We start from the raw sequence: 25,712 nt of genomic DNA, 5'->3' as shown, positions 1-25,712 counted from the left end.
GTATGGACTGTTGTGACCCTCCAAAATAGGCAACTACCTTTGATTACTAAAGTGGGTTATTTAAAGTAGAAAGAAGAGAAAATTACTACTAAAATTGAATTTATTCATTAGAATATAAAGAATTTAAAATATGTGCTAGAAACTCTGCATAGGGTAAGGATGGGGTGGTAGTGGTATAAAGGTACAGACTTGGGTCTTTCTCAGAGAAATGTACCATTTCTTTTGTTCCTAAACAATCTACTCTGAGGAAGTCATAGGTAGAGTCTATGTACCAAGCTGATAGTCCTATAGAAACACTTTTTTAGGTGGGGAAACTAATGCTTTGACAGAGACAACTTCATTCCTGTCCTCATTCAATTCCAAGTCTAACTCAGAAGCAACTTAAACTCTGCATGTGTAAGGAATGTTTGTTTGTGTTTTTTCCTTTCCACACCAGAAAAATCTTACCTCTGAGGTCACAAAATATTCTATGCATGCCCCCACCAAATTGCTTCCATTTATTTAACTGCCTGACACTTCCTGCTAGATAATGTCTTTGACAACAAGGATTGTATCTTATCATTCTTTGCTATGGTGATAGGAGTCAGGATGTTAAGTCAGTTAGTAGGACTAATACCTACTGTATTAGTCTAAGCATGCCTAATTTTCTGAAGTTACATAATGGAGTTCAAAATTAGCATGCGTTTGATGCCATGAGCACAAGGTCAAAGGAGATAGAGATGTAAGGGGCTGACTTCTCAATTGAGACAAAAGTTTGACACTAGCTAATTCAGCACCCTGGATAGTACCACGGGGGTGGTTCTAACACCATCTGAGATAAGCTTTTATCTGTAAAGAGACCAGAATGATCTTCTGAAGTTCTGTGGTTGGTAAACACATGTTTATAATGAACTTTGTTCTTATGGCTCTTTGGATTTGTCCTCACCACTCCCCCCTCCCCTGCCTCCACCCTACATTACCAGCTTTTAGTAACATCTTTATCAGAAATTAAAGATCAGATCTTAGTGACCACTCCATTAAGATATCCACACCCTTGAAAGGATACAACTATTTGACAGAATGGTCTTTTACCTTTCACAGAAACATTTTTTCTCCTTTATGAGCTTTTATGTTGCTAATTTAGGAGTAGGGACCTCAGTCCTTACAGATATGAAATGGATAAACAAAGACTATTTGACTGAATTTCCATCATGCAGTCAGCCCATGAATGATCCTTCTATATGTTTCACAGGAAAGATAGTACTTGTTATTTCAATCCTATGTGCTGTCACAACCTTTGGGATTTCTAAATTGATTAAAGGAAATAACTCCAATTTTTTTCTCACTTCAAAACTTCTACTGTCTTTATAGATACTCCTCTTAGTTCCTTTCTGCTTCATAATACAGCTTTATTTCTGGTAAATCATAAGTGAGACATAGTAAATACATCATTAGGTAAGCAACTTGAGCTGAAAATTGGCTATATTTTTAAAATGCTGATGTATGGGATTTGGAGGTCTTACCTTACCTGACAGATGGCAAGGGAAAATTAAAGAAAATAGTCACAGCAGATCCCTTCCTCCACACTTCAGTGCTTTGTTAAATAAGAATAAGCTTATTTAATTAATATTGATTTAACACTGACTGTCCTTGAGATATATTACCCTTTGACACATTTTTACCTTCAAAACTGCCAAAATTGCAAAATGTATAATAACAAAATTCAAATCCATTTTTAAGCTCAGAGTTATTGTGGTTTGTTATCACCAATTTCCAGCTACTCCAGGAAGGAGCTACGTGTCTTAGCAAGTGGCAATGTCTTTATTTATGACCTCCAGTGATTAGTTAAGTTTGCCAGACATTTCTCAGAACATGGCCCAGGTCACCCAGGAGTAGGACTCTAGAGCAGGATAAAAGGTTCTGCTATACTTGGCTTATGATCCTGGCATTTGTTAGAACATGACAACCTCACTTTTATAGAAATATTAGGTAGTTATTTATTTCTAAGTAAATAAAACAAAGGAAGCGTTTGTTTATCAATGGAAAGAAGAGGGAACGTTTATTATTCTTGACACCTTCTATCTGGTCATTTGAACAATTGGTAAATAAACAGAAACTCTTGTCCACCAAACGTAAGACCTTTTTATTTGGAAAATTTGCTTATTCAGCTCTCACTCTTTTATTTCATCCAAATTTCAGAGAAAGCCTTGGGCAACAGTCTCTTCTAGTAAAACCCCACCCCTCTGTGAGGGTAGATGCATCATTAGATTCAGGAAGCTCCGCTGAGATCCCCTCCCCATTTTCAGTCTCAAGATAGTAGGCCAATCATTCTACACATAAGTTATGTTCAAATATCTTAAGTAACCAGCACCTTCCTTTGTGTCATGGTGCAGATCACAACATTTTTCCTAACTCCGACCCACCCCCCCCCCCACAATGAGTGAATGACAAGCAAGGAGGCCAAATATCCATTGAACATTTCAAGCAGACACTGATTGGAGAAGGAGACAGGAAACCACTAGTTTTAGCCCTCACCACCCTGGAAGTCATTTTCCCTTGGAAGTCCTCTGCCCAGGTCTGAGTAAAAGCCTTTGCAGCATGTTTTCAGAATAGCAGGATTAGAGGCTCTCTTCCTGGAAAAATGTGCAACCAAAAGTTAGAGCCCAAAAGTGAAAATCTCAGCTACATTCTCTTTGAATTTTCTTCTACTTTTATCTCTGGTAATAACAGGGTGCATTTGTAAATAATGACAGAAAACAGAGAAAAGTTTGGGACTATAGGAAGCCATTGCTTTATCTAGCTTAAAGGAAAATGCATGGTCACTCAGACTGCTAGGCTAAGTGATTGGGCATGAAAAGAGGTCAAGAAAAAAATCAGTTGACAGAAAAGAATGATTCTGAGTTGAAGTACAGAAGTCAGGGCTGGCAAAAATGAAAAGGCCATATCTGGAGCAAGTATCACTAGAAACAGCAGGGACAGTCCCCCTAATTAGTATTGCTGGGAGAGTGGGATTTTGTAGAAACTGCTGCCTTATTTTCCTTTCTGATAGTTTTGCTCTTTTTCTCTGCTTTAGTTTCTAGGGTAAGCCATGGCCCCTTTCTCTTGGTCACAACCCTGTTCTCCTTCTAGGCTTAACATCCATGGCCACAACTTATTTCCACACTCCCATGAAGTAAATTATCACAGAGACCCAGTGTTTTTGGTGTGTTGAGGACAGAGAAATCATGTTAAATACGCCTCTTCCTGAAAACCAATAAATTGCTCTAGCACATGGGATATTCATGTAATTATCCTAGGAAGTTACCATTTCCCATTCCAGTCTCTGTCTATTTGGCACTTTCCTCTAGGAACACAGAAAGCCACACCTCAGAAAAGTCTTCTTTACTGCAGCGATCACAAGGAAGGCTTTAGTGGAGTCTCTCACATGTGCATTGCCATCACCTTCTATCATAAAAAGGTAATTGTTATAATTCCATATGTGGGTATCTTCTAGAGATCCCTTGGGCAAATACCCGTCAGTTCTAAAACCTCTGACTCTCATCATATCTTCCCAATAAAAAAGGGCAAAATTCGGCTTTGGAAAAAATAGAAATCATGTTATGTCTGTTAACTATCTTCTCAAGTAAATCACCTCAAGATATGTGTGTTTCTTTTTTTTCCAGAAGATGTTTGATATTATTTCTACAAACATAACATGTCATGCTTGCAAAATTCACATTATAAATGTCTGCTTAAAGGTGTGCCAACATCTTGTTTAATATTTCTATGAAAGAACAGAAAGAAGGAGATGCACCTTGAATCTGCCTCAAGTGAATCTTGGAGTTTTGATTTCACATCATTGCTGCCAATCATTTCTGCTCCAGAGAAAACTATTAAAGGAGTTGGGAAAATCCCACTGTTGAAGCTTTCTATGCTTATAGCCAAACTTTTTATTTTGACTCTTCCTAAAAGACAAATATTTGAAACAGAGGAACCTTGCAAGTATTGGGAAAACTGAACCTGATGTTGGGTTATCAGAAATGGTAGTAATACTGATTGGATTGAAGAATGTAAAAGCAATCGTATAAGCTCTGAACTAAACTCTAATCTCTTTCTCTCATAAGGCCATCTCACTGTTTATTGCACACAAAGAAAAATTAGACCAAGGCTAAGAACTGGAGCCTTCCCTGATTTGAGCAAATATCTAAAAGAAGGAATAAATTCTAGGTCCTAAAAGAATCATGGGGCTTGGCACTCTGGAACCTGAGGACAAGCCTCATATTTCCCCACCTATTTGACAACCTGCAAATATCTTAGCTTTCTGAGACTTTCTACATATAAATTTTCATACTGGCCCCTTACACAACAAAAAAATGGTAAAATAAGAAACAAATACATGTGAACAATGCTCAGATGAGCTCAAGCATCTCCTGAGAGTTTCATTAGCCATCCCTGTGTTCAGATTGATTTATGGGCCTCAGGTCCATCATTTCCTCACCATTAGCCATCATTAGACCATTATGACTCCCCACAGTCCCTCAGCTTTCTGCTTCCAGGGAGGAGGTGTAATCTTACCCAGCTGTGTTGAGCTAGTTTTCACTACCACTAATTTTCTGACAGAATCTATGAGTAATGTCACATTTCATGCTGTTCCAATAAAAACATTTGCTTCTTGGCAGGGCTAGTAAAGAGCTTGATGTAGAAACTATAGAAAGTCCCCAAGGGGGTAAAAGGTGACTGAGAGACTTTGTCATGAGAAAAATTGAGTAGCTGTCTAGGCTGACACAGCAGATCAAAACAAAGAAAAAAGGAATGAGGTAATCAGGTCATGACCCAAAGACTTCTAGACATTTATTCATTTCCACAACAATATATTGTGAACACCTACAATGTGCCAGACACTGTGCAAATAGAATTGTCATGTCTCTTGGACACAATCCCTTGGAGCCAGAAGGTCTGGGATCTGCTCCATGTTTCCACTTGAAAGCAATTGAGCCATGCAACCTAATAAAAATTGCTTAACTTTGTGAAGTCCCTGGTTTCTAATCTTCTAATCTACATAATAGTCATTTATTTCATAATATATCTATGTAACCATTATAAAGTATAGTCTACATAATAAAAAGTCTTAACTTATTGATAGGAATTCATGGAGAATGGCATTATAATTGGAGACATTTAGAAAAACATATATATGGTGGGGGGGTGGAGAGGGAGAAGGAGAGGGAGAGGGAGAGAGGGAGAGAGACACACACACACACACACACAGAGAGAGAGAGAGAGAGAGAGAGAGAGAGAGAAGATGGACTCTTAAGAGGAGAACATTTTCCTAAGTACACACACATCTATCCTCTCTAGGAGAAAGGCAGGTCCTCACAGCATTCAGCTAACAAACCAGTGTCATCTCCACACTTCCATACTCATGAACCAAACACAAAAGTCAACTGGACACTAGTTAGAGTAATGAGATTACCCAGTTCTCTAGGGAGTAATTTTAAGTGTTATGCTCAGTTGATATTGAGACATCAGGAAATGTGCCTGAAGAATAGCTTCCAGAAGAAGGCACTATCAACAATAGAAGTCTCTTTGACCATCCTGTCAGTTTCTCTCTATTTACAGTCTCTGAGAATATTTGAATATGTTGACGCTTCACTGAAGTAACATTCCCCCTCTCTGCATTAGCCTCCATATGTTAATACTGCTGCTTTGAGACCTCAGACTCCATTTATATGAAAGTTGAAGGAACATCAGATAAAATCACCACAGTTCTTACCTAGTATACTTCATACAGGTAGCCCCACATTCCTTCATAGACCCCATTAGTTGAGACTCAAGGTAGAAATGGGATGCCTAGAACTCTAATTCCTCAATCCTCAAAGGGCTACATGAGGTAATCTACCTTCGGTAAATACCAAGAATACATACCACCGTGCAATGCCCCCTGTAGCCATTGACTAGAGCTCTGTTCCCAAGTCTCCAGTTTGCTCTCCCATCATGCTTCTAGATCTATATGACCTTCATTGTCCCTCTAATTCATGGCCTGGCCAAAAACTGTCCAAGGAGCTTGCTTAATGTTCCCTTTTCCCTGAGCCCCGTTCTGGTCATTTCTCAATGTTGGTTGTGGGTTCCTTTTGAGAGGGAGGCATCCTCAGACCCATTTCTTAGGGATACAAAAATATCCTTGATAAAGAGTAAATAGAAAAATATTTTCAGAATGAGTAGATCTAAAAATTAAGAGAGGAATAGTGGAGTCTCTCCAGCCCAGTTCCCCCAGCCATCTTCCACCAAAGCCCCTCTGTGAGCTCAAGAACTTCATCCTGTTCCTGAGATCATGTTATAACTCTCTTAGGAGTGAAGGATAAATGAAGGGTGAAATAAAATGAAGAATGAAGGGCAAAATGGGGCGAAGGTGGTCAAATGTATGAACTTGTCATTATCAGATAAATAATTCCTAGTGATGTAATGTCCAAGGTGGTGACTATAGTTAACAACACTTTATTGTGTATTGGAAAGTTGCTAAGAGAGTAGATCATTAAAGTTCTCATCATAAGAAAAAAATGTTTGTAACTATGTGTGGTGATGGATGCAAACTAAACTTACTGAAGTAATCATTTTGCAATATATACATAGACCAAATTACTGTTTCACACTTAAAATTATTACAATGTTATATGTCAGCTATAACTCACTTTTAAAAAAAAGAATGAGAGTCGAAAGTGATGGTATTTTAACTTTCCCCTTAAAATTTTCTACTGGGGCACCTGTTTGGTTAAGCATCTAACCTTTGATTTCAGCTCAGGTCATGATTTCATGGTCTGTGAGTTCAAGCTGAATTCAAGCAGCAGCACATAGCGTGCTTGGGATCCTCTCTCTCCCTCTTTCTCTGTCCCTCTCCTGCACTCTCTCTCTCTCCCTTTCTCTCTCAGTAAATAAACTTTAAAAAATTCTACTAATATTATCTACCTATGTCTCACCTCAGCATCCCACTTTTGCAAAGGGGAGGACTGATCATCATTTCTCCCCAGGGGATAATTAGAATTTAAAACAGAGAGAATTCAGATTGCTTTGGAACACTCCGTGTAGGGCAGGATATGTGAGCAGTGTTTTTGGTAACAGGCACTCACTGAGCCATCACAGCTGGTTTGGCTAGCTGGGTCCATTTTGATTTGTGAGGGTGAGTGAAGCCAAGGTAGAATTACTTACATATTATCTTGTTCTGTCCAATATTCCTGCCACCCTGCTCTGTACTTCCAATATGCACACACTTGTTTTCCTGACAAGATTTCACTTGTTTTTCAAAAAATCTACTGAGAAATGGCCTGAATTTGCAGAGCTCCTGCTTGCTCATGGTTTGCAATCATTAACTTCTTCCCATGGTTCAGCACTGCACACTCAACCTTCACCCCTCCAAACCTCCCACTAACTACCCCCCTCCCAGATCTGTCAGCTTCCTTCCACTTCTCCAGGCCTACAGTGAGCTAAACAACATATACCAGTGTGCCAGTCTTTCCTGAGACCCAGTAATGACATGGGTTCTCAGCCTCCTTGATTCCATGACCTTATCATGGCAGTATGATGTTCTTCGTGGCCATGATATTGACAAGGAAACAGTGTTTATGAAAGAAATTATCATTTTTAACCTCCATTTTATGTTCACCTCCAAAGGACCAAAGAACCATCTCCAAAGGACCATATACTCTGGCACATGAGGACCAAAGAATAAGCTAATTATTATCTAGTCAGGAATGAAACCCCACAAAGGGCAAAGCCTTACTTAGCCAAAAGACTGCCACTGGCAACACTGATTTGTTCTCATCCACATTAACTGTAGATTTTTGAGAGTGGTGACAGGTACATAGGTAACTAATGTATAGAGCTTGTTTGATAAATCTTCATACTTGCTACGTTTTCTGGACAACTGCACACTGATATGGTATGGAATATTCTTTATTTCTTTGGCTCAGATAGTTTTGTTGAGCCTGGTGTGAATGCACACATCTGGAGTTCCCATCTCCTTCATGGCAAATTTCCAGATCTCTTTGTGCCTAAGGGGCACACTTCTTGAAACTCACTTCATGGATGTGCTTGGTAATATTGATGGTGGATTCTCTGGTCACTACTTCATTGATGGCAGAAGGGCCCTTCTTCTTACCACACTTCTTTGTGGGAACCACTCTGCTGGGCCCTGGTTAGAAAGGAAGAGGGTACATCATTTTATAATGCCTTTCACTGTCTCTAGTGATTTTCTTTGCTTTGAACTCTGCTTTATCTGATACAGTATAGCCACTCCTGCTTTCTTTTGATTTATGTTTGTATGATATATCGTTTTCTATCCTCCGATTTTCAACCTGCCTATATCGCTGTATTTGAAGTGAGTTTCTTTGTAGATAGCATATAGTTGATTCATGTTCTTAATCCACTGTGCAAAATTATGTTTTAATTGGGTATTCACATAATTTGCAGTTAATGTAATTATGATTTCTTAGGACTTAAGTCTACCCTTTTATTTTATTTTAATTTTTTGTTTGTTTTATTTGTTATCTCTCTGCTTTTCATTTCTGTTTTCTTCTGTGATCACTTGAACATTTTTAGAATTCTATTTTGATTGGTCTTTAGTGTGTTTGAGTATATATTTTGTTCAATTCCTTTTAGTGATATTCTAGATAATTCTAGTATTACTAATATTTCTCTGTTGTGTGTGTGTGTGTGTGTATGTGTAGACATATATGTGTGTGGGTTTATACACTTATATTTGGATCAATGATTATTGACCCCAAGTTCTAACTGTTCAGTCTCCTTCCTGGGTTGCCTTCTGATGTGTTGGCTAAGTGTATCTTGTCATTGGAATTTATACCTAGGCTGTGACAGTCTTCCCACCTGCTCCCTCACACACACCTTTGAACAACCCCTCTTCATGAGTAATGCACACATCTCTCCTCTTGATGTTTCACTTCTTTAAAAGTACAATTTGAGGCATTTTAATCTTAGTTCCTTCATGAATCTGATTCCAGCAAACTTGATATTTTCATAGGAACTGGTTCCATTCCCCAGTGAAATGAAAGTCTCCTTACTTTGAAGTTGCAGTAAACTTTTTGTCTCCTTAGAAGTCCCCTCACCTCTTTGCTTCTGCATTTGCCTCTGACTTATCAAACTCCAAAGAACTACAAGTAAGTCACAATTGCATACATATTAACTTGGGTAACCCTGAAGCAAAAATAGCACCAAATGCGTGAATAATTCTGGTTAGTCAATAAATGGAAAGCCAGGTAGGAAGTAGAGTGGGAGAACTCTAGGTGGTTTAGAGGGAAAAGAGGTTTCAGGTGACATAAGGAGAATTCTAGAAAAGTGATTCAGTGAACAGAGGGATTGTATGAATTCATGTTAGAGGTCATTTCATTTCTAAACCAATACATTTTCACAATTTGACTGTTGATTTTGACTTGAACATAGACAATATTTGGAAAGGCAAATATCAGAGGAATGTGATTTAATTGCTCGTCAGATTAGGCCAGTCTCCAAAATGTCATTTGCTGCTCTATCCTGCCAACTAGACCTAGTTTCACACTCAGAGGACTTTAATGTCAAGGCCTAGGAAGATGGGCATCTCCCAAGATCTGAAGTGGCTCAAAGGGGATTTTCTCCTGGACATATGAACTTCATTAGGTTGCCTGGTTCTCTGTAGTTCTCGAATACAGATACCATGTGGGCCATTTGTCTTTCTGCTTCTTCTAGCCTCAGCCTCAGTGAAAAATCAAACAGATAAATAACGGTTTGAGTTGAATTTCAGCAGCATTTCCGGAGAAATCTTTCAGAATTTATTTGATACTGGCTGTGTTTATAATGTAACCTGTCATTTTTTTTTTCCTTCTCCTGTTTAGTTTCCAGGTAATCTTAGAGTTAAGTGTTGTCCTAGGGACTTAAAACCACCCCTACTCTTCATGTATAAATCACAGCCACAAGATCCCTCACTCTTCTGTTCTTCCTGCCCTGTAACAAGCTAAGAATGGGAAGAGATGCAATTTTCAGACTCTTTCATGCTGTGACACATCAGCTGAAAATGACATCCAGAGAAAGGTTGTGTTCTGATCATAATAAATGTGTTAGAAAAGGAAGATGAAGCTGCAGTCTCATGTATTGTTTGTGAAGTGTACTGAATAACTTTTCTCTACAATTTTTTAGCTTTCATTTGAATCTTTCTCTTTGATTAGCTCTACTGAGCAAAGAAAGCTGGAACACTTAAAGCCAAGTTAATGCAAAATGTTTAAGCAATGTTGCTAGGGGCCAGTGTCCTGAAGATATTGATCAAGTCATCACCACCAAGTATTCTTCCAGCACTGAGGCAGCAGCTTTGACTTTGGACATTTACAAGAAGCATTTATGATGTGGCCCCTTCCACCTGATAGGTTAAAGTCCAAGAGTTACAGTACTGGCATTATAACAATAAAATAGAGGAAATGTTAACTTGTTACATATGAATACAAGAGGAAGATAGATAGATGATAGATAGATAGATAGATAGATAGATAGATAGATAGATAATAGATAGATGATAGATAGGTATGTAGATAGATGATAGATAGATAGATAGATAGATAGATAGATAGATAGATAGATGATAGATAAATAGGCTGAACTTAGGTAGAATATATTCAAGTAACAAATATATTGTCAGTACACTCAATAAAATCTTGCAGAGTATGCAAAATGCAGGCCCATACTGATAAATAAGTAAAGAAGCCTTGAGCTGAATTTGCAGACCTAAAAACAGGTAGTTTTCATGCTTATCTTGACCAGTTCAGCAAGAATCCATGGAAGAACTATTTCAGGATTTTGTTTCAAGCATTGTAATACCATGGAAGACATATTTGGGATAAGTTGCCAAGTCAGAAGAGCATTACATGAATTCATTTATGAGATGTCAAAGGGTTGAGCTGAATTGTGGTTTAAGAGACATGCAGGATTAGGTGAAGATCTAACTCTGGGTCATAAAGGTACAGGACTCAATGGATTTCCAGACAATATGGTTAAAAATTTTGGAAAGCAACCCCAAAACAGGCTATTTTATGTCAGAAGAAGTTTTGAGACATAGCTCATCTAGCTCATGCCATTTAGAATGTCTAATTCTGGCTACTTCCAGAGCCCATCCTTCACAGAATGAAGGCACAGGAAGCTGAGTCTCTGGTTTACTGAGTTATTCATGATCTGACAAGCCTAGACGGACTTGCTTAGAAGACCAGAATCAGGGTCTAGGACTCTCCAAATCCAGGGATTAAGCACTGGAGTATCATTCAAGTCATTCATAGTCAGTTCAGAATCTTTAGAAGCACCATGGTGAAGACAAAGGACTTGACGTCTGAAGTCTAAATTCTAATCTCATTTCTGTGATTATCAGATGCACGCCCTGGGAGAACTCATTCCACATATATGCCTTGGTGTCTTAATCTAGGTAATGTGGAGTTTGTTCTACATTATTAGCATTTCATACACAGTCTTCCAAAAACTGTTCAGTGGCTTGTGGTAGATTACACTCAAAGATGGCCACAACAATTGCTCCTCCCATTCCATGTGCCCTTTTGCAGTGCAAGTGTCTGTACTCCCATCAAGAGTGGACATTAATTTATATGGCCCTTGAATATTGCCCAGCCTTGTGACTTGCTTTGTTTAATATTCTACAACAGATGTGATATTGTTTGTCTTTCAAGTCTAGGCCTTTAGAAGCCTTAGCTCTAGTGAAACATTGCCTGAGCCCACCTTGTAAGAAAGGCTTTAGGGTGACAAAAAACATTGAAGAGAGTGAGGGACCCCAGCACCAACTGCCGGGCCACCCTGTGCCTGCCAATATGGAAACCCACAGAATTGTAAAAAATAACTCATAATTGTTTTAAGCCACTAAATTTTGGAGGGACTCATCATGCAGCAATAGATAACTGAAATGGTATTCAATAGAAATGTGATTTTTACTATCAGATAAGTTTAGGTGAAGATCAACTGAACAATGTAAATAGGTTTCTCAGGCTGGGATGTCAGAGCTTTTAATATGCTAACATTGATTTAAAATGCCAAATTGTGAGAGAGATTTGTATGCCGTGTCTGCCAGACTTATTTAATCACAGAATATTGTTTTTTCCTAGAAAACTGTTTAATCACTTGTGAATCAGTTTGAGAAACGCTGATGTAGTTGAATTCCAAAGGCCCTGCCAGCTCTAACATTCTAAAAAATCTGCAAATGAAGCAAGGAGTGTTTGGATCACTATTTCTTCTTGATTATCTTGATGACAAGAAAACTCATTCTATAGTTGGTTGCTACCAAATTTCATTATTCACTTCTACTGAAACCATTTTTTAATCAATTAACAGAAGAAAGCAGTATCGGAATTATTAATGAGCAATTAAATAGAGATTAAAGAGCTATTAACCTGCAGCTTGGTGGTGGAGACTTGGCTGTCAGGTGGTGTGGGAGCCTGATGGATGTAGACCCATGAGAGACTGTCACAATGATGAAACAAGCAAAGAGCAGGCTAATAGATTTATCTATTTCTTCTTGGCAGATTGTAATAGGATATGAAATTGTCCTGCTGATCTAGGGATCTATAGAAAGCTCTTCATAAAAAGAATGTGATTAGAACAAGAAGAACTGTACTCTGTAAACTCCATATGCTCACAGACCAGTCACTTGATTAAAGTATGTGGATCTGATGCTTGTGTGCACATATGTGTGACAGCAGGTATATGGGTGAGTGTGTTTGTAAGGAATGTCTTTCATATTGATTAAATGTGGCCTCTCTGTATATAGTTATGTTTATCAGGGTGTTTCTGACTTGGTCTATGTATGTTTGTGTGGATGTCTGTCTATGCATTTTCTTGTGTATTCATGTGGTTTTGTCTGTGGAGACAAACATGCATGCACACACATATGCCTGGGCAGGATGTAACTGACAATGACCAATGGTTTTCCGCACCTAGAGGACATAATGCAAGGTGGCAGAAATATTCCATGGCCAGAGGGAAGGGAAAGGGGCCATCATGGTACATAGATTTGTTGAGGCCAGTATACTGCTTAAGTGGCTCCACTGAGGGGAAGCATTGCCTTTGTCTGGGGGCAAGTGAACTGGTCTCCTGTTTTGGCCAGTTTATCCTCCATCGTGGTGAGGAAGATCATAGCGACAGCAAATACAAATGGACCAATAAGGAAATGCAGGCCTGGGAATCAGATCAGCAAATTCAATCAACTCCTGGCTCTGACTGGTCCAATATCTCCTTTGAGATAGAAAATTGAGAACTATACATAAAGCATTTTTATAGCTTAAATAGAAAGAGAAAATTCATCCATTTTCTCCCTGCTTAATATTTGCCCCAGGAAAACTATTACTCATTTGGTTTCTTGTTGTTGTTGTTGTTGTTGTTGTTGTTGTTGTTGTTGTTTGATAAGTCAACCCAGTCCAAACTCATTTGGGTTGCTTTCATTAATTTCTAAACTCTGGAATTTACAATGTGGCATGGAGGTTCTCACTCCGAAGTAGTTTGCGGAATTTATTGAGTAGTGTTAAACCCTCCATTTGCATTTTACATGCACTGTCTTACTTAATTTTTATAACTGAATTAGTTATAAATTTTTATAATTGAATTAGTAGTATTTTTAAGCCCATTACATAGGAGGCAAGTAGAATATGGAATAGTTTGGAAGCTTAGCCATGGCCACACATCTGTGCAAACTTCAACTCATAGCTATGATGGCTTGACCCCAAAACTCTGCTTGTGATAACTGTATGACACTGGTTCTTTTAAAAGGAAAAGGGTCCAAGTGTTTTACCCATCATGTCCAACCCCTTAGGTCATGGGAAAGGAAGAACTTTAGTTTTGTTCCCTGGGGCTGGTGAAAAATCTTCTTGCTTCATTCCATCATTCCTGTTTCCCAAGAGCATTTTGAGAAAAACTGTGGGTACCTAATATGCACTCCTGGAAGTAAGGAGAGGTGGTCTCTCTGGCCTGAGTGGTTCCCTGAACCCTGCTTCAAGCCCATCTACCAGGGAAAGAGAACACGCCTTGCTCCACGAGCAATGACTAGGATGAGTCTGGAAAAGAGCAACAGGGAGCAGATCATTATCATTGTTCCATGACCCCAAGCAACAGTGTGTTGAGTCCTCTGGTAGCAAGGACAGGAGGTCATGACAATGACAATGACTCCATTTTAACCAAAAAAAAAAAAAAAATCACAGAAACATTCCTGCTAAGTAAACAATGTCCATGACTTTCCATGGGGCAAAGATCAGCCTCTATGATCTGAGGAACATGGAACAGGTACTACTACATTTATCTGAGAGCCTTGACCTTGTCAAATAGACAGGTAAGTAGGCTAGAAAGGCTCCATGAGCAATGTGGGATTATCAAAAATTCACTTCTGCAGAAAGTTTGGAATTAGCCTTTAATTGTCCTTTACCTTTTGGTTACAGAAAGTGATGAGGGGCACCTGGCTGGCTCAGTCAGTAGAGTATGCAACTCCTGATCTCAGGGTCATGAGTTCAAGCCCCATATGTGGCATAGAGTTTATTTAAAATAAAATTGAAAAAAATTGAAAACAAAAGTGATGAGATAATAAAATTTGCCTAAGCCTGTGGTTTTGAGTTCCTAGGATTCCTTCACATGAAACTGAACTCATAGCCAAATGGGGAAGTGCATTATTGGGTTAACTTTCAAGGGAGAAAAGAAAGGTGCCAGTGTGTATCAAACACCTATTTCATGCTAATTACTATGATTTGATCTCCATACATATTACCTTACTTAATGCTCATAACAGACCTAGGTGGTAGATATGATCACCTCTAATGTACAATTGAAGCTCCAAGGCATTAAGAAAACTTCCCAGTGCATTACAGCTGGTCTGAGGCAAAACCTGACACCAACATCAGATTATTCTTTTTTTCCCATTCTACATCTGCCTAATCTAAGTTATTGTTCAAATAAATGCTTTGTAAAGAGATTTCCCCCAAACACATACATGCCCACTACCTCACTACCAATTTGAAATTGGTAAAAGGCATGCTCAGGAGTAAGAGTTAGTCAAACAGGCTGGTCCAGTTTTCCTACTTTTGTGGGAAAAGCGAAATGACCCAAACCAGAACCAGGCTGCAGAAAATCCTCCTGTTTTTGTAAGGGGAAGGTCTTATCTTCTGCATCTGGTGAGTAAGATAAGATTCATGACTACTTTCAGCCATTGCTTTGGTATAGCCAAGGAGGAGCCAGGAAGGATCTTCAGAGAAAGCGTGTCTATGCAGCAAGCCTCTGAAGTATGCCTTCAAATGTCGATTCTTGGACTGAGACAACAGCTACTCTGGTTTATCCACATAAGGGACAATCAGGTCATGAAAGTAGGAGCCATGGGGCATTGGGAATTAGAGCTTCAGCTGGACATCAAGACTGTTGTCTCTGGCATTTCCCTATACATACATTCTGCCCCCATGATGGGGGCAGCGTCAGGACAGTGATCAAGTATTCAGACATCTAGATTCTAGCATCTCTCTCACCACAGATCTATAATCCTGCTTTACACAGGAAGAAATTGAGGGTTCTGAGAGTAAGTAAAACATGAAACCACTAAGTGATTGCACCAGCATTTTGCCCAGTCCGAATCCAAAGTCCATCATCTTTCTCACCACCCCCTCCACTTCAGTACAGGAAGCTGTTTGAGAAGGGCCTGTCAACAGGTTACCATTACTACTCTAAGACACGAACTGAACCATTATGTTCAGGGCTGACCCTGTGTTTGCACAGGGCAGGATACAAAATTAAGTATTGTCTCTGCCCTCCAGCAGCTCCCTATCTATTCCTACCGCTAGAGTAAAAAGCAAACCATGAGAAGGGGTATAATAAAGACTACTGCAGAGATTTATGAGCATGAAATGTATATTCTCCTGGGAAGCATAAAAGAACATTTTACTGTTAAAGCTGGTCTCTGAAGGCAGGGAAACTTCAGGAAATGGCAACATGTGGGACCTTTCAAGCAGGGAGAACAATATGAACCATGAAAGGGCTGGAAACCTGAAGGACACATTCAAGGATGAACAAGTTTTGGGGGGCCACAGCAGCAGAGGAAAAATAATGAGAATGGAGAGGAGTCGAGACAAGAAAAATAGCTTTGAATTTGAAACCACCATTAGCTGACTGTAGAGAGGCTTACATTCCAAGTAGTCTTAGAGTGTATTCTTTGCTTCGGACTATGATATTTGCGTAAAAGGGAGTCTCAAAAGTTCCTCAGGGAGGTTTGGAAATCTTCTCTGGTGTCCACATACAGGATGGAGGACCAGAGCCTGGGAGTTCAGGCAGAAGTGCTCACTTGCTTGAGGGTGAGAATAATGGGTCTGCTTCTAATTATCTTGCTCTGATCTTTATGTTTTTCTGACACCTTGTGAGATAGAAGCCCAAAGCCCCAGTGTGTGTCTTTTACAGGCAATGGTCCACAGCTGGGAGGTAGTGAATTTGCTAACCATCCCAATTAAATATTTAGGACAGGATTATTGGGAAATGTGTCAGAATTTAAAATATACAGTTGCACAAAGATATCTCTATGCATTCCAAGCCACAGTGAGGAATCAACAGAGGGCTCCTAAGGTAATGACTCTAGCAAAGCAAAAGGGACTGATTCTCTCCTCTCTCAGAATCCTAGAGAGAGAATCTTGATCATGGAATTCATTTTGAAGAAAGGAACACAACCATCAGGGCAGTGCCCAACTGGGGAAAAGCTCTGAAAAGAAAAGAAGCTCTGGGATCTATCTCACGGAGGCTCATGTACTGGCACTCATGGTCTACACAAACTGTTCCAATGCCAGGAGAACAGTTTTGAGTTTCAGATCTAACTGGTTCTAGTTAATTCCTAGGCAGGGCTGGTTGTCTGTTCAGAGACTCCTTCCCACTAGGAGGTAGACCAGGAATGGGTTGACTGTGGACCCAGAAGACAGGCAGTCTTCAAACCAGACACTCCTAGTGTGCCCAAGCCTGATTTGTGCCTAGTATTGGCTGAGCCTGGACACCTGCCGTGCACATTTGTACAAGTCTCCTGGTCCTGGCATCTACTGTTCTCCCCATCCCTCCAACCTACATGGAAGACATTCTGGGTCCATTTGCCCCCGACAGAAGCAGATTTAGTGGAGCCATGTTTTATACCTTTTTACCTATTACCCTCATACTCTTAGGATCCTGATATTTTGCCATAAGTGCCAGGTTAGACCCCTTGCTCACCACCACAACCCATGCTAGCCCAATGGATCATAAGCTTTTAAAAATAATGTATGTTAGGCTACAGTCTTTCCCAGTGGGTCTTGTTCTACCTTAGGATTTCATCCTACTCCTAACCCATTAGACCATTCATCATGCCACACCACCCCCAAACTTAAAGTCACTTGGAGGCAGTGTGATCTTGGGTAAGTTAATAAACTGCTCCCTGTCCTAGTTTATGGATAAGTATGGATAAATTATAACTCCTTCAGAGAACTGTCAGGATAATAGTATCAAGTCTATGAAACTGTTGAACACAATGCTGACCTACCACCAGCCATCCTCATATAATGAAGGATAGCACGGAGAATGGCACTTCTAGGGGAGATGATCAGAATGTGTGGAAGAGAGTGGAAAATATGAGGGCTATTTTTTTTTTCTTTTCAATATCTACCTCCTTACAAAATACTGAGCTTCAAGACTCCAGAGTGTGACCCACTATAGAGACTGTGTAGCCCAAGGTGGCCCACACCAGCTCAGCAGCTCACCTAACTCTGGATGGAGGGTGATAGTCTCTTTTACAGCTGCTTTTCATCCTTCCTGACACTACCTATCTCTGGAGAAAACCTGCTAAAAGTTAGGGTAGGAACTGTGCTCGTAAACCCAGGTGTCTTAATAATTTAGGCTGTGTCAGGTGTCCCTTCTATCCGCTCCCATAATGCCCTACACTTGCTTCATCATAGGATTTGCACTGCTGCATGAGATTCTTATGGTCTGTATCCCTGCAAGACTGGGATCTCCACGAGGGCAGAGAACATGTTGTCTGCCCTGCTGCACTATGTGGGAGAGAGCCTGGCACACAGTGGGGCTCACTGATCCCTTGTAGAAATGAAAGCATGACTGAATTAAAGCAAAGGGCCCAAGGGATTCCACAGGCAGGAGAATAAAAAACAGATGGAGGACAGAGTAACTACAAAGGCAATAATACAGCATCTGATGTCTTACCTCCAAGTTCCCAGAGAGCTGGTTAGGGTTTAGAGTAGACATGTTTTCTCAGTGTTTTCCACCAGGAAACTCTGAAGCCTTATTTTTACCCTCCCACAGTACCTGGGGAGCTACACGGGTCTTGCCCAAATAACCTCAGGTCTGCCTCTGCTCCATTTCTTTGCTCTGGATGAGCATTAGCAAGATATTTTAACCTCAGCCTCATTCCTGTGAAATGCAGCTAAGGGCACTCCTGTGTGCAGCCCCATGACCCTTGGGGGTAAAATTATGTAAGGCCTGGTGTGCAGATGAAGATAGAGACAGATAACAAGTAGTACTAAGAAGAGAGCACACATTGTATTCTTCTCCATCTGCCTGAATTCATTTTTAATAAAGCAAACAATGAATGTTTGAGTTTCCTCCTAAAATATTTTGACTAGCAATTGCATGAGTGGGAAGGTTTTAACCAGGCTGTCTCCCAAAGAGTAAGTAAAGAAAACGAAGTGAAACATGCTAATTTTGGAGAAAATTAAATTACAACATGGCTGACATCAAGCAATCGGGTAACATGTTATCCTGTAAGAGAGGGGAAATAGTTTCCCAAACTTGTACTATAAGGAGCCTACTCTACTATCCTAGGATTTGGCCCTATGTGATAGTCTGGGGTGCTAGATTGTACCCTGTAGAATAAGAGGTGTTTCGTTGACATCTTCACATAGCAAGACCAAGTGACTCCAAACCCAGAAAGCTCTGAACACACTGGACCTCAGCCTCACTTTCTCCCTCACTCAGCTGATCTGCACTGAACTTCTTCATTCCAAAAAGTCCTCAAATTCATTAGCAGTCCTCTGTGTCTGCTTCTATGCTCATTCCAGTCCTTTCCTTGTGCCTCATTGTATAAGGTACAAGATAGAGCTTTTTCTTTACCCCAAGCCTAGAGCTTAAAGAATCTGAGGACCCCTGTGGGTTCTGACTGCTGGAGGGAACACACTGCTTTTGATGTTCACGTTTCCTCTCTTCAAGCTTGAAGGGCCATGCTTATGCCGCATGTGGTTCAATGCATTCCATGCTCTTCCTGAGCAAAGCAGGATATTGTCCTTTAAAGTTCTTTTGTTCTGTGTGAAGGTTTCAGTTAATATATGTATATAGAGGCAAGGATGCTGATCTTACAATTAATTTTTCCTCAGCTTCTCTCTGAGAATTAAAATATTAAAATGTAAACTTTTACAACAGTGTATATAACACGGCACAACTGTAAGCTTCCTCTCCCTCCGATAAGCCTTGTGTTTCCATGCACTTTCCAGAAACCCTAGCACTCCTGAGTGGACAATCCCAGACCAGCATTCTGGAAAACAGATAGGTGACCCAATTGTCCCCACACTTCACCCAACAGACAGCTAACCATCAGAAATGAGCATGAGGTGGGGCATCTGGGTGGCTCAGTCGGTTAAAAGTCTGACTCTTCATCTTGACTCAGGTCATGATCTCATGGTTCGTGAGACCAAGCCCGGTGTCAGGCTCTGCATTGGCAGCATGGAGCCTGCTTGGGATTCTCTCTCCCTTTCCTTCTGCCCTTCTTTCTCTTTCTCTCTCTCTCTCTCTCTCTCTCAATAAATAAACATTAAAAAAAATGAAATGAGCGTGAAGGCATCCTAGATCAGCCAATCTTTTGCCAGTCCACCCTGATGAAGGCACTTAAGGAAGATCAACAAGCATTGGGGGAGCCCAGTCCAGATCAAAAGAGGTGCTCATGCATAGGTCTGTGCTCAATACTAAACACATTGTTTTAAGCCACTAAGTGCCATGGTGGCTTGTTATGCAGCAACAGATAAACAATACACTAAAATTTATGACCATCTCATCTCTTGTCCTGCATCTGTGTCTGCCTCAGTTGTTCAGAGAATTCATGAGTGTGTTAACTCCAGCATGGAAGAGCCTGGGTGAACAGCTCTGCAAGTTCAGAGAGACCACTTTGGAACACAAATGGTACTATAACACAGATTTGTTTGTTTTTTGGTCACTCTCTGTGCCCCCAAATACTTGTTGAGGTTGTCATGAATACCACGTACAATCCCCTTCTCCATTTTCTTAATAAATGTGATCATTTATAATGTGTTTTTTTTTTCCATCTATAATGTTTAGTTTCAGGAAATGTAATAGCCAGGCTGGACAAGAATCATCAGAAAGGCTTCTTGGAGGATGTGGAAAAGTACCTATGTTCTGAAAATGGGTTAGACTTAGTTAGATATTGAAAGGAAATTTCCTGTCCAGGGAAGGGAGAATCGTGCAAAGAAAGGCATTGATTAATTCACCCAACATGATTGAGCAGCTACTCAGGGTCAAGTCCTATTCTAAGGAATATAGATAAATCAGTGAACAAAACAGACAAAAGTCCTTTAGGGGGACAGGCAGTGAGTAAATAAGTAAAATATTGTCAGATGGTGATAAGAGCTGGAGAAAAATAAAAAGAGGGATTTCTAGGGGTTGGAGAGTGGGTTGCAATTTTAAATAGGGTGGTTAGAGAAGGGCTCACTCAGATGACATTTGATTTATGTCCTAAAGGAGATGAGATTGTAAGTTTTGCAGATATCCAAGGAAATAGCATTCCAGGCAGAGAAAAGAGCATATGCACAGGCCCCAGTAGATGAGCACATCTGGGGTTTTCAGGGAAAAGCAAGGAAGTGAGTATAGCTGAAAAAGGTTGGCTTGGGGGTGCTGGGGGTGCGGGGGTGGAAGGCAGTAGAAGATGAGGTCAGAGAGGAAATGGGAGGAGGGCTTTGAGCAAAGGATGGTATACTATAAGCTTGGTTTCAGAATAATAACACTGGCTGCTGTATTGAGCATAGACTTTTGGGGCGCAAGGGTGGAAAATGAGAACCCCATCAGGAGATCATTAGCCTAATCTAAAAGAGAAGTGACGGTGGCCTGTGCTACAACGCTAGCTGTAAAAGTGATACAGAATACAGCACTGGGAACTAAGGTAAATTTTGAAGGTAATGCTGAAAGAATCTGCTTATGTATTGGATGTATTCTGTGACATCAATAGAGGAATGAGAACAGGTCTATTGTTTCTTAATTTGCTATTTAGAAGGAGGCACAATCAGATTTAGATGAAAAGATGAGGAGTTTGGATCAGGACAGGAAAACATGGCTTGTGATGCAGTCTGGGTACCACAATTTGGTCAGTGTGCCTGGGCAATGTGTCATAGGCATGAAAGCAGGGGGATGCGATTCTAGGGAGTTTGGGTCAAGGTAATGGAAGGCTCCTGAAGGTCTGAAATAATAGAGTCAAGAATTTGAACACTTTCCTGACTCTGGGAATGGGGTCATAGAGAGCCAGGAAAATTCTTGGAAACCAGTTGTCTACTAGTGCCATTGAGACGATGGTTGTGGAGGGAGCAGATGATAAAAATCAGGGGCTACCCACTCCAATACTCACGGCAGCTGGGAAGGAAATAAATGAGGGAAGCAGGATATCAGAAAAGCAAAAGCAAAAGGTCTCTGGTAAATGCAGACTCTCAAACTCCATGGCCAGGGAACAACAGCTCAGGTGGTGACTGAGATTGCCAGCAAAGGAAGTCCGGGCCCTCTCCGTGGAGGGGAGTCACTATGTACCTCCTAGGTATTGTGGCCACATATGAAAGCCGCCCCCGCATTGCCAGATCTTCCAGTAATTTTTTTTTTTCATGGAAGCTAGAACTCTGGATTTTTATGTGAACTCTCTATAAATTTGGAAACCAATTTATGTAAACACAAGCATAGACTCTGTGGGCAAGCAAAATGCACCTCGAGGAAGAAGCAGCCCGTGGGCCGCTTGGTTGTAGCCTCTGACACGGCCGGACATTGTAGCATCCCTGCTTTCCGGGAAATCTGATTCGGACTTCTAGTCCTGTAGCCAGGCCCCTTGGGGCATCGTGCTCCTCCTTACCTTTCCTTTTCCATTAATCACCCTCAGATGATAAACAGTTGGCCCATTCCTGGGCCAAGGTCCTTGTAACTCTGATGAGATGATATGGCCCCGAGGTCCAATGACATCACCAGATCTTTCTCTTCTCCTCTCATTAGAATTAGAGCTCCTGGCAATAAGGTTGGTAGCCTTTCCACTGACCCTCTTCACACACTATTTCCTACTGCAAGCACTGTACTTTTCTGTTGCAAAGCTTCCTGTGTGCGCAAAAGGGTGCATGGCTAGAAGTCCAGAGAATCTGAACCCCTGGGAACAGGGTTCCCCGTGTCAATGAGTATATCAGGTTCGGTGCTTTTGGGGTAGGACAACTTGGAGGCACGTTCTACACCATCCCCAGAGGTCCCAGCCAGAGTGAGCCCCAACTGCCAACAGTGGCAGCATACTCACTAACACACCCTACATTGACTTCCTGCCCTTCCTTATCTTATTTTCTCACTCCCTTACTGGTATATCCTGGCACAAGTACTCACACTGAAGTCCTTGTCCCAGGGTCTGTGGGACAAAGCAGCCTGTGCTTCCCTTCCCTGGGTGGCCAGAGCAGGAGTGTTATTAGGATGAGTCCCACCGACATTTGAAAGCTCCTCAGCTGGGATTGGACCCTTAAGCATGTGGGGACTCTGTGACAAACAAGCTGATTTTTGCCCTTTCCAAGCCCAGTTTTATTGACAAATGCATAAAACTCTGCTTGAAACAAAATGTTTTTAACTCCGTTGTAAACAAGCTAATCCTTGAACAAAGCACTCCCTCTGTTTCCTCTCCCCTCAACCCCCCACACACAATTTGTTCAGGATCCTTGGTTGACCTTTTAATTGTATTTCAGGGGTGGATGGAGAGAAAAAAAATCAAAAGTCACACATCTGCATTCATACAAGCAAACGGCTACAGCTTAGGACAAAATCTGTGATCAAGAAAGGGACAGGGCTCTACCAGCTGTCTAGATAAGCCAGCAACCTTTCGAGCCCAGCAGAAGCCAACCTCTGCTCCCCAAGCATGCTCCCCAAGCACAGAGCTTTTGGGGGAATCCCTTCAGCTGGCCTAATTGAGGACTGCTTGCATCCGTTCAGCTGACTTAAGGAAAAAGAAATAGGAGACAGACAGCTTAGACAAGCAATGGACTCAACACAGCCCCGGTCCTGATGTCTGGGGCTTTGTGTGTCTTTCCCCCACAGAACCAAATTTCTCCTTCATCTTTCCCTGTCTCTCTTATTATTTTTTTAAATGTTTATTTATTTTTGAGAGCACAGGTGGAGAAGGGGCAAAAGGAGAGGGGGACAGAGGATCCAAAGCAGGCTCTGTGCTGACAGCAGAGAGCCTGATGTGGGGCTCTAATGCAGGAACTGCCAGATCATGACCTGAGTTGAAGTCAGACACTTAACCAACAGAGCCACCCAGGCACCCCTATCTTATTCTTTCCCTGATGTTTAGATGTTGAATTTCTCCTAATAGTGTAGCAGGTGCAGTCAAAAGAAGGCTAGATTATTATCTAGATTGTGATGGCAAAGAATGTGTGTCTTCTGTTTTCTGATGTGTCCTCAGTGCCTCACACAAGGTCTGCACATAGGAGGCACCTAATCACTGAGTGGGGAATAAGTAAGCAAGGAAATAAATAAGTCCTATGGAGTTTCAATATAAAAAGAAAAATATTATTTATAATAGCAAAACAAACTAATTGTTATAACCTTAATCATTAATACATTTAAACCAACAACAACACACACACACCAGTTCCTGGTGCAGGAAACACACAGCAATGTTCCAGATTCTGAAGGAAGGTTTAAGCAATGTGTGTTCAGTGTAGCAGGGATATTGTTGCTCTGCACCTTTTTTTCAGCTTATTCTCCACAGTTGTAAACAAGTTCCCAGCATTTAAAACCCATGGTAAAACCATTTTTCTCTTTGTTAACTTGTTAAGCCCCATTTGCTTCAGATTTGCTGGCTCAGTGATTGCTTAAGCCTTCTCTCATTCAGTTTTCTCACCCATAAAAGTAGTTATAATCATAATACCCACCTTACCAGGTTCTTATGAGGGTTACATGAATTATTCTAGGAAAAATACAGAGAACAGTATCTGGCACATGGTAAACCCTTGAAACTGTTAGCCATTGGATTGATCTGACTTCCAAACAATGGTAGCGTGAACAAGATAACAGGAAGCTTTGTCTGCTCTAAATCCCCTCAAATTCTTTACGCCTTCCCCCAAAATGTCATTTCCCAGCATTAGGTATGACTAAAACTGGTGACAACTTTACACATTTCATAGAAACCAAACTAATAAGCATCTCTCCTCTTCTTCACTGGCCTACCCATGCTTGACCAGCACCACCTCGCCAGTTTCTATCTCAGAAATAAACTCTCTGAGAGTAAGACTGAAAGAAAAGCCAGCCCTGACACCAGCCCCCTTTGCTGTCCCTTGTGGGTCTGACAGGCTCCAGCCCTCATCCCCCGTAGCACTGGGAGAAAGCTGTTTCAAGCACCACCCTCTCAGACATACCCCTTGGCCTCAGAAGTTCCTCAGAGGACAGCCTCCAACCTCCAAATCTTGGGCGTGGAGGGCAGGCCTCTGCAAAGAAAGAGAGCTGTGAAGGAATAGATGGAAGGAAGGATGTCCAAGGCCCAGGATTCCCAATCAGTCCTTAAGAATGTACCTTCAGCCCCTATGCACACAACTGTGTGCTTCAAATGTATTGAAGCCCAGAAATAAGACTTAGGAGGCAGGTAGATTCAACAGAGACCAAAGAAGTCCACTCAGTCCCTCACAGAGGATACAAATGCTTGAGTTTTGGCTTTGAGGAAACATATAGATGGGTGGGAAATGGAGAGATGTAATGAAAAGCTTTCTAAGGCTGCAACGTGCCTTTTGTGACCTGATTATCGGACGGGCTATGCTCTAACTGAAGCTTCACTTATGGCCCATACCGATGGACTCTTGTTAAAAGCAATCCCGTCTCTGCCATGTTCTGCCATGACTTTCTTGTTACAGTTCTCCGAGAAAGAAAGAGAGGGAGAGAGAAGGAGAGAGAGACACGAAATGACAGAGAGAAAGACAGACAGAGACAAAGAAACATAAAGACAGAGAAAGAGAAGTTTAGACACGTTAGCAAGACAGCCTGCCAAATTAAACATGGGAATAGCTACTCAGGAATTCATGCATTTAAAATTTAAATATAAACAAAAATCCAGACAGACCGAAACTTGATTCAAACTAATTCCAAAGGGAAGTCTTGGCATTAGCCTTTAGGAGGAATGACTAAGAAGACCTGAGAGTGTAGCTGCCCATGATACGGTTCGGTGAAACAGCCGTGATAAATAAATCCTCACTGATACCTGTGTATTCATTTCCCACGGCCGACCAAACCAAGTCACAAGCTCAGCGGCCTGAACAACAGAAGTGCATTGTCTCAAAGTTCTGAAGGCTGGAAATCTGAGATCAAAGTGTCGATGGAATTGATTTTTTCTAAGGACTGTGAGGAAGAATCTGTTGCCTGTGCCTCTCCTTGCTTCTGGTGTTTTGTTGGCAGCCTTTGGTGTCCTTGACCACTGCGGCATAACCATGGTCTCGGCCTCCATCTTCACATGCATTATCCTTCATGTTCAT

General features: G+C 41.0%; 1 pseudogene; it reads right to left on the bottom strand.

Annotated features, from left to right (window-relative positions):
* Nucleotides 1–497: 497 nt before the first annotated feature.
* On the bottom strand, nt 498–25,712 carry LOC147576029 (uncharacterized; annotated as a pseudogene).

This window comes from Puma concolor, chromosome D2 (genome assembly GCF_028749965.1).
Source record: "Puma concolor isolate L17-30 chromosome D2, mPumCon1.1.hap2, whole genome shotgun sequence".
Lineage (NCBI taxonomy): Eukaryota > Metazoa > Chordata > Mammalia > Carnivora > Felidae > Puma > Puma concolor.
This window is presented reverse-complemented; position numbering and strand designations above follow the sequence as displayed.